Raw genomic sequence first — 8,356 nt, 5'->3', positions numbered from 1 at the left:
ACTAAATTAGATTTTAATTGAATAAATCTACTGTTGTCACGGTGCTGCCTACTGTGTTGGAGCGAGGAGCATTTACTAGGAGCAGTCTTTAATCACATACAGGAACACAAACGCAGCACATGGACCTTTCGACGTTAACACTGGATGAAGAACAGACAGAAACTGAAGACTTATAAAGACAGGGAAACAAAGGGGCAAATGAGATGATCAACAAACGGAATGAACGGAATGAACTAATCAGGGGAACTAAGGGAAAATAAGTCTCGGAGCACATTAGGAGAAAAACACGGGTTTGTCGGGTTTGTTGTATATGGCTGCCATTACCTCCCCCTCCCGGAAGGTGTGTCCACACGCCTCATAACAACGGAAAGGAGAGGGTGGGCGCTCTGGAGGCCTCTACGGACAGGCTTACACGGGATGGAAGGCCTCCAGGACGGTACCCGTTCTGGGACCCATGGCGGATCTGGCTGTTCGAGGGGCCATGGCGCAGCGGGCAGCTCGGGGAGCCATGGCGGAGCAGGCAGCTCGGGGAGCCATGGCGGAGCAGACAGTTCAGGTGGCCATGGCGGAGCAGCCACCGTGGCCTTGGCCTCAGCACTTGGCCCGGCCACTACGGCCGGAGCCCTATATCCCCCCCAAAAAAATTCCTTGGGGGAAATTCTGGGTTCTGAGACCCTCTGTGGGCCCGACGTAGGAGCAGGGGCCCTCCCTGGGCTTGACTTGCGGACGGGAGCCCTCCCTGGGCTGGATGTGGGAACAGGAGCCCTCCCTGGGCTTAACTTGGGAACTGAAGCCCTCCTTGGGCTGGACGTGGGAACTGGAGCCCTTTCAGGAGCGGACTCAGGGGCTGGAGCCGACTCAGGGGCTGGAGCCCACAGTCTCTTCCTCCGCATTCTCCTTTTATGAGCAGAGGTGAAGGAGACTGCTGCAGTCAGCTGAGGGCTTGGGAATGAATTGGCCAGCGGGCTTGAGAGTGCAGCGGTGGGCTTGTCTTCGTAGCGGCCGGCGAGCTTGACTTCAGAGCGGCAGGCGGGTTTGAGAGTGCAGCGGCTGGCGGCCTTGACTTCGAAGCTTGTTTTTAATTACAAAAAAAAAAAAAACAGCATGAACTTTACCTCATTTCAGCCTCATTTAATTACTACAAACTAAAAACATTAGCATTATACACTTGTAGTGCTGAGATTTTACAAAAAATGACTATTTCTCCTGCAAAATTCATTAGAGGTGCAAATTATGCATATAAATTGAGGTATGAGGTCATTATGAATACCAATAACGGTGAAAATCATAACTGGGATGTGGCTTTTTTATTTTATTCTCATAATTGTAATTTTCTGTCTTTTTGTGAATAAGAACATTTGCCAGACACACATGGCAGATCTTATCTGCTAAATCCAACTATAATGAGACTATAGTTTGTGAAGACACGAGTGAATAATATCTATGGACTGTTTACTCTGGTTTTGTACCATGGCCTTGCGTTTTCTGTTGTGGCATTTACATTCATATATTAATCACTTGTGTTACTAATAAGCTGTCTGATGCAAAGAATAAGGAACTTCAGGCATGTGGTACTCATTTGGTTGTCTTTCTTTTCTTGAAATTCAACACTCTTTTCCCCCTTGTTGCAATTCGATCTGCAATTGTCCTGCTTATATGCAGAATGTTTTCCATAACAGTTTTTGTGTTTCCTTTCCCTGTAAATCCATTTGGGTATGGATTTAAAACTAAAAAGATCAGACAAAAAATTCTCACCTGTTTCAAGAGTAAGATGAATAGTGTCTGAAAATGCTTGTGTAAATTTTGCATAATAAAACATATGTGATGTGATTTAAATTGTTGTTATTATTATTGTTGTTGTTGTTGTTGTTGTTGTTGTTATTGCTATTATTATTATTATACTTTAAAGTTACAGATAGTCATTGTTTTCAATTACTATGCATTCATTTTTATTAATCTATAGTCAGTAGTCAAAAATGCAACATTATTTGAAATTTTGCAAAACTACAGTTGCACTGTTAAAAAAAATTATTCAACGGAGTTGAAAAAAAAAAACGTCAAATGAAAAAAAAAAGCGAAAAAAAAACGGACAAATGATTGGCAGCTACGGCTAAAGTAATATATCGTAATTGAAACAAGGAAAAATCTGTAAAATATTTTTTTTTTCTTCTGTAAAACCTTTAATGAAAATTTCTGTAAAAATTATTGTTTTAGCACTATTTCAATTAAGATAATTTTACTGTAATTTTACGTTTTTTGTTTGGCAGCCGTAGCTGCCAGTCATTTGACTGTTTTTTAATGCTTTTTTTTTTTTTTTTACAGTTCATGGAGAATCTAACCTGTTGTTGATAAAAATGGTGAAAAATTATTAAATAATTTTGCTGTATTATGTCAGAATGAAATGATCATATTGGAAAGGAACAAAACTTCTAATGAGATTTAAATAATTTATTTTAATTTTTAAAAATCCTGTTTAGAATAATGTGAATTAGCATTTTTAGCTTGTTGATACTGTTTTTTTTGTTTGTTTATGCAAACAGATTTATGGATAAAAATGTAAATATATGCAATATAACAAAATTCTTAATAAAATTCTATAGATCTCTGGGGATGATTTAAATGTAATATATATTTGAATTCTTTATTTAAAATAATATACATTTGAAAAAGAATGTGTCATGGAGCGGTAAGAGAGCACCGTGGAAAAACAGGGTCTGGGTCCAAGTGCAGGTGAAACTAGATTTAGTAAACAAAAACAGACAAAGCAAAACAGATGCAAAAACAACTCAACCAAGAACAGGACCGAGATACAAATACGGCAACAGAAAGTGCTTGCATCCACAACCTACAACAAGAAATTACAACTACCATTACAATTAATTCAGCCAGGCAGAGTGGTGAGTGAGAGGAGAATATATAGTCTGTGACAATGGGGAACAGCTGAGGGTGTAATGAGTGACAGGTGAGTGGAGTCTGGGGAATGGAGTCCAGGAGGAAGGGAGATGGCGACCTTTGGTGGTGAGAGGGAGAAACACAGGGCCCGGACCCCTGACAGAAGGTCATTTCCAAAGGCTTAGCAATTTATTGCAGTTTGATGAAAACAAACACACAAAAAAGTATTTGTTCACAAACATCATAACAATATTTGACATAAACATAAATTCTCATACTGATCTTCATTCACTAACAATTTCAAACAATTTGTGCATTTATGTGTGGAGAAAAAAATTTGCAGATGTGAGCCCTGGCTAGTCATTTGCATAAACACAGCCAAACTGTGTCCATACATGAGAATTCTATTATGCACTCATCTGAGAGCTAGAGCATGATCAATAGCTTGAAGCTTGAAAATGTACATTCTCACTGTGTTCATTCATCAGCATTGTCAGAACTTTAATTTCCTGAAATGGCAGTTATCAGTAACCTATGGGAGCCTGTCTACACATGTACACACATTTTTCTTCATAAAATATGTGGATTTGTTTGAGAGACGTCTATTTGATGTGCATGTTCATCTGGAAGATATATACTTGAAGTTACCATGTTATCGAGTTTATTAATATTAATTATTTTTTTTAGTTTAGTAAATAATAATAATAATCAAAACATTATTTAGCCAGACTAAATTATGCCTGCTCTGACAAACCTCAGCCCCTGGTATCAAAGTGCTGTGTAAAGGTTGTTGTGTAAATGCATTCATGCCTCCTCCGAGCAGCATTAAACAGTTTGTGTAAACTAAAGTTACCTAAATGTTACTTCAGAAGTGTTTCTGTGCCACATCTGCAGTGTAAATTTGGCACAAGAGACTTAATCCGCCCATGATGACACCTGCAGTGTTTGCTGAGTTCGAGTGACTGATTATTTGAAAAATAATTTAACTATAAAATAAGTTGACTATAAGTTAACTAACAGCTGAACAGCTGAACGACACCAATAAAATATTCATCAAATCAGAAATTTGTTACTGCATATATAGTTATTAATTTGGTATAAATATAAAAATGCTTAATCATTATAGGTGCAAAAAATGTGTCTGGACTTCCGGTTAGGCGAACTATGGAGTAAGACGTGTTCGTGGGGGTTCCTGCAGAATTCGACCATATTTCGATACTTATGCACATTTCCACATAATACTCAGTGTCTATGTGTAGTGTTGGTTAGTGGTGTTTTATTTTTTTTTCCTTTCTTGCAACAAAAATTAAAACTAAAAGCAGTAAAGGAAGTAACGCGCAGACATCGCAACAGCGGCCTGCTACTACAAGCACGTCCTCGGCAGAGCTGGATTCAGCCAGCCCGGACGAGTGTACTGAGTTTGCAACGACTTCAAATGATACACAGTCCCTTAAAACCGAGTTTAAATAGTAAAAATATTTCACAATATTACTGCTTTTGCTGTATTTTGGATCAAATAAATGCAGGGTTGGTGAACAGAAGAGACTTCTTTACAAAAACATTAAAAATCTTACTGTTCGAACACTTTTGACTGGTAGTGTATGTCATGTTGAAATATATAAATGAACATCACATACCTGGCATTTCCAAAGTGTATAATGTTTATGTGCTCTGAAGGAAAACAAAAAAAAAAAACATTTGAAGAGACTCATGAGAGTGTGTGCATCACACGGTCTTAGCTGTGGTCCAGGTTCCTGTGCTGGCAGGAATCTCAGAGTCTGTGGAACATGTCAACATCAGTCTCTGTTTTCCATGATAAACTACATTATTAACATTATTGTGATGGTCACTGATACTAGTACTAATTTATAGAAAAAAAGAACACAATTACCACATAGCACACATATTTTACCATACAGAAAATACATCTAATTAAAGTAACATATGTAAAATAGTGAATGCACACTTACTCTATAAGATTCTGAATGGAGGGGACTTCCGGTTAGGCGAACTATGGAGTAAGACGTGTTCGTGGGGGTTCCTGCAGAATTCGACCATATTTCGATACTTATGCACATTTCCACATAATACTCAGTGTCTATGTGTAGTGTTGGTTAGTGGTGTTTTATTTTTTTTTCCTTTCTTGCAACAAAAATTAAAACTAAAAGCAGTAAAGGAAGTAACGCGCAGACATCGCAACAGCGGCCTGCTACTACAAGCACGTCCTCGGCAGAGCTGGATTCAGCCAGCCCGGACGAGTGTACTGAGTTTGCAACGACTTCAAATGATACACAGTCCCTTAAAACCGAGATACTAACTTCGTTGCGCAAAGATCTGGCAGAAATATTTCGCTCCGAGTTGCGGTCCATGTTGGCCGATGATTTGGCTACCATCAAGACCAAGCTTCAGGCGGTTAAAGCAGAATTCTCTAATAGTATGGTTTCGATGCAGACGGACATGTCGACACTGAAAAGTACAGTGAAGGACATGGAACACTCGCTTTCCACCTGTTCGGATGACATCACCGTGCTTCAGGAGAAGGTAGAGTGTCTTTCGGCCACTGTGGTAAAACTAGAGGATAAGTGTGAAGATCTGGAAGCCAGATCTCGTCGTAACAACATAAGGATAATTGGAGTTCCAGAAGAAAACCCCTCTACTACCGTGGCGATTTCCAAGCTACTTAAGGAGGCACTTAACATTGACAAGGACATCATCATTGACCGGTCACATCGCGCATTACAGCTTAGGCCAAGACCGGGGGAGCGTCCGCGAATTATTGTGGCAAGACTACATTATCACTCGGACTGTGTCGATGTCTTAAAGCGGGCACGAGAGAAGAGACAGCTCAAAGTCGGTGATATGACTATATCAATCTTTCCGGATTTTACAGCAAAGACTGCTCGTGCCCGGTCTGCCTTCAATGATGTTCGTCAACAGCTGCGCTCAACTCCTGGGGTGAAGTTTGGTTTTCTTCATCCAGCTAGGCTGCTTGTTACTTACAACGGGGTCGAAAGGCAGTTCAACTCACCAGATTTGGCTAAAGCATACGTCAATTCTTTACAGTCTCATCAGAGTGTATCAAGTGATTCTTGAATGTTTACGCGTAGACGTGAGCTGAGTTGGGTAAGTTAACCCTTGGCATTTTGCAGAAGACAGTGGACAATGCATGTGCAATGCACAATACATGAGACGCTGGACTATGGACTGTGAATGTGATTGTTTATTATTTGTTTCCCCCCCCCTCTTTTTTGAGCTTGTCATAGTGTCTCAAATGCAAACGATATTTTGAATATTATCGTTACTGTCTAATTACCAGTCATGCTTGGTAACTGTTTTATTTAATTACTGTATAAGTGCAACTTTATTGGTTATTGAAACAGAGTTAATGCGGGTTATCTGTTATATCTGTTCTACTGTGATAGCCTGCTACTGAATGTTATATACTGCAGGTCTCCATTCTCTTCTTGTTAAGCTCTAATCGTGAGCAGTAATTGTATGGGTTGGCTCCCTTTGGAGTCTGCACATGAGTTCGCATCAATTGGGGATGCGGATATTGGATGTGCTTGGGTGGGTGGGGTTGTTTTGGGATTGATCTGTGCGTGTTTTGGGTTTTTTGTTTGTTTTTGTTTTGTGTTTTGTTCTTGGTTTTTTGCTTTGTTTTGCTTTACAGGAGGTTTTTTTCTTTTCCAAGGGGAGTGTTTTAGTTTAGCAGAATAAATGGCTAATTCTCATGGTAATTTGACAAACCCAGTCAGTTCTACAGTAAGGTTTTTAACTTGGAATATTAAAGGCATGGGGAATCCCATAAAAAGGTCAAAGATATTTTCACATTTGAAAAGGTTAAATACTGACATTGCTTTTTTACAGGAGACACATTTGAGAAATCAAGATCACCTGAAGCTTGGGTAGGGGACGTTTTTCACTCTAATTTCAATTCAAAAGCCAGAGGGGTTGCAATAGTGATTAACAAACGGGTTCAGTTTTCTTCTACTAAGGTAATAGCTGATAAAAATTGAAGATATTTGATTGTTGTTGGCACCATATTACAAAATCCTGTTATTCTTGTCAATGTATATGCACCAAATTTTGACGATCCAGGTTTTGTAAACAAGTTATTTGAGATCCTCCCCTCATTAAATAGTCATCTTCTTATTTTTGCCGGAGATCTTAATTGTGTAATTGATCCTGTTATGGACCGCTCTAGTTCCAGGACTATTACTCCATCATCCATGTCTAGATCAATAGTGGAATTTATGTCCAAAAATGGTTGCATTGATCCTTGGAGATTTTATAATCCTCAAGATAAGGTATTTTCTTTCTACTCGCAAGCCCATCAGTCATATTCCCATATTGATTATTTTTTTATAGATAGCTACCTAATACCTAAAGTAACATCTGTATCTTACCATGCTATTGTTATCTCTGACCATGCCCCTCTTAGTGTTGATATACAGTTGTCTGTGCAGCCTAGATATTCATCATCATGGAGGTTAAATACTCTTCTTTTGTCTGATGAAAAATTCATTGATTTTATTTCAACCTCCATTGACAATTTTTTGGCTACAAATCAAGATGGGGTGGTCACTTATTCATTGCTGTGGGAGACACTCAAAGCTTACCTCCGGGGACAGATTATTTCTTATTCCGCACATTTAAATAGAGTTCGCAACACAAGGATATGTAAACTCACTTCCAATATTTTTCAGATTGATCAGCAGCTCGCCAACTCCCCTTCACAAGATCAATTTAAAAAACGTCTCGATTTACAAACTGAACTTGATCTCATTCTGACCGATGATGCTGAGCGGCTTCTTTTGCATTCTCGTAGCACTTATTATGAGCATGGTGATAAAGCTAGTCGCCTCTTAGCTCATCAGTTAAGACGTCAAGCAGCTAGCCGACTGATTCCACAGATTCAAGACCTATCTGGTAATTTGATATCTGATCCTGAAGGTATTAATGCCACCTTCAAATCTTTTTATTCATCTTTATACACTTCTGAATCTCCATCTGGTGCCCAGGATATGGCTTCCTTTTTACAGAACTTAAATTTTACCACAATTGATCCTGCTGTTGCTGGGGATCTCGAAGCCCCTATAGAAACCAACGAAATTAATCTGGCAATTAAAAGGATTCAAGGTAATAAAGCTCCCGGACCCGGGAAAAAGCCATTGGCAGATCTATGGCAGCGATGGTGGCGGCGGAGAGGCATTTATGGCTGACCTTGTCAAATATGAAAGAGAGAGACAAGGTCTGCCTAATGGACGTGCCGCTTGCGCCTTCTGGCCTGTTTGGCGACGCTGTCAATTCGGTAGTCGACAGGTACCAGGAGGCCCGTAAGCAGGCGGCGGCGTTCCAGCGGTTTCTCCCTCGCCGCTCTCTAGCTCTGGGGGCTGCTGGGCGAGAGCAGCCCCCTCCGGGTACCAGCTCCACATACAGGGAGGCACAAAAACAGAGCGTTGCT

General features: G+C 39.9%; 1 pseudogene; it reads left to right on the top strand.

The window, feature by feature from the left end:
• The first annotated feature begins 1,193 nt into the window (after positions 1–1,193).
• LOC107672084 (olfactory receptor 52B6-like) lies at positions 1,194–1,786 on the top strand (annotated as a pseudogene).
• The last annotated feature ends 6,570 nt before the right edge of the window (positions 1,787–8,356 follow it).

Source organism: Sinocyclocheilus anshuiensis, unplaced genomic scaffold (assembly GCF_001515605.1).
Source record: "Sinocyclocheilus anshuiensis isolate Anshui unplaced genomic scaffold, SAMN03320099.WGS_v1.1 scaffold336, whole genome shotgun sequence".
Lineage (NCBI taxonomy): Eukaryota > Metazoa > Chordata > Actinopteri > Cypriniformes > Cyprinidae > Sinocyclocheilus > Sinocyclocheilus anshuiensis.
This window is presented reverse-complemented; position numbering and strand designations above follow the sequence as displayed.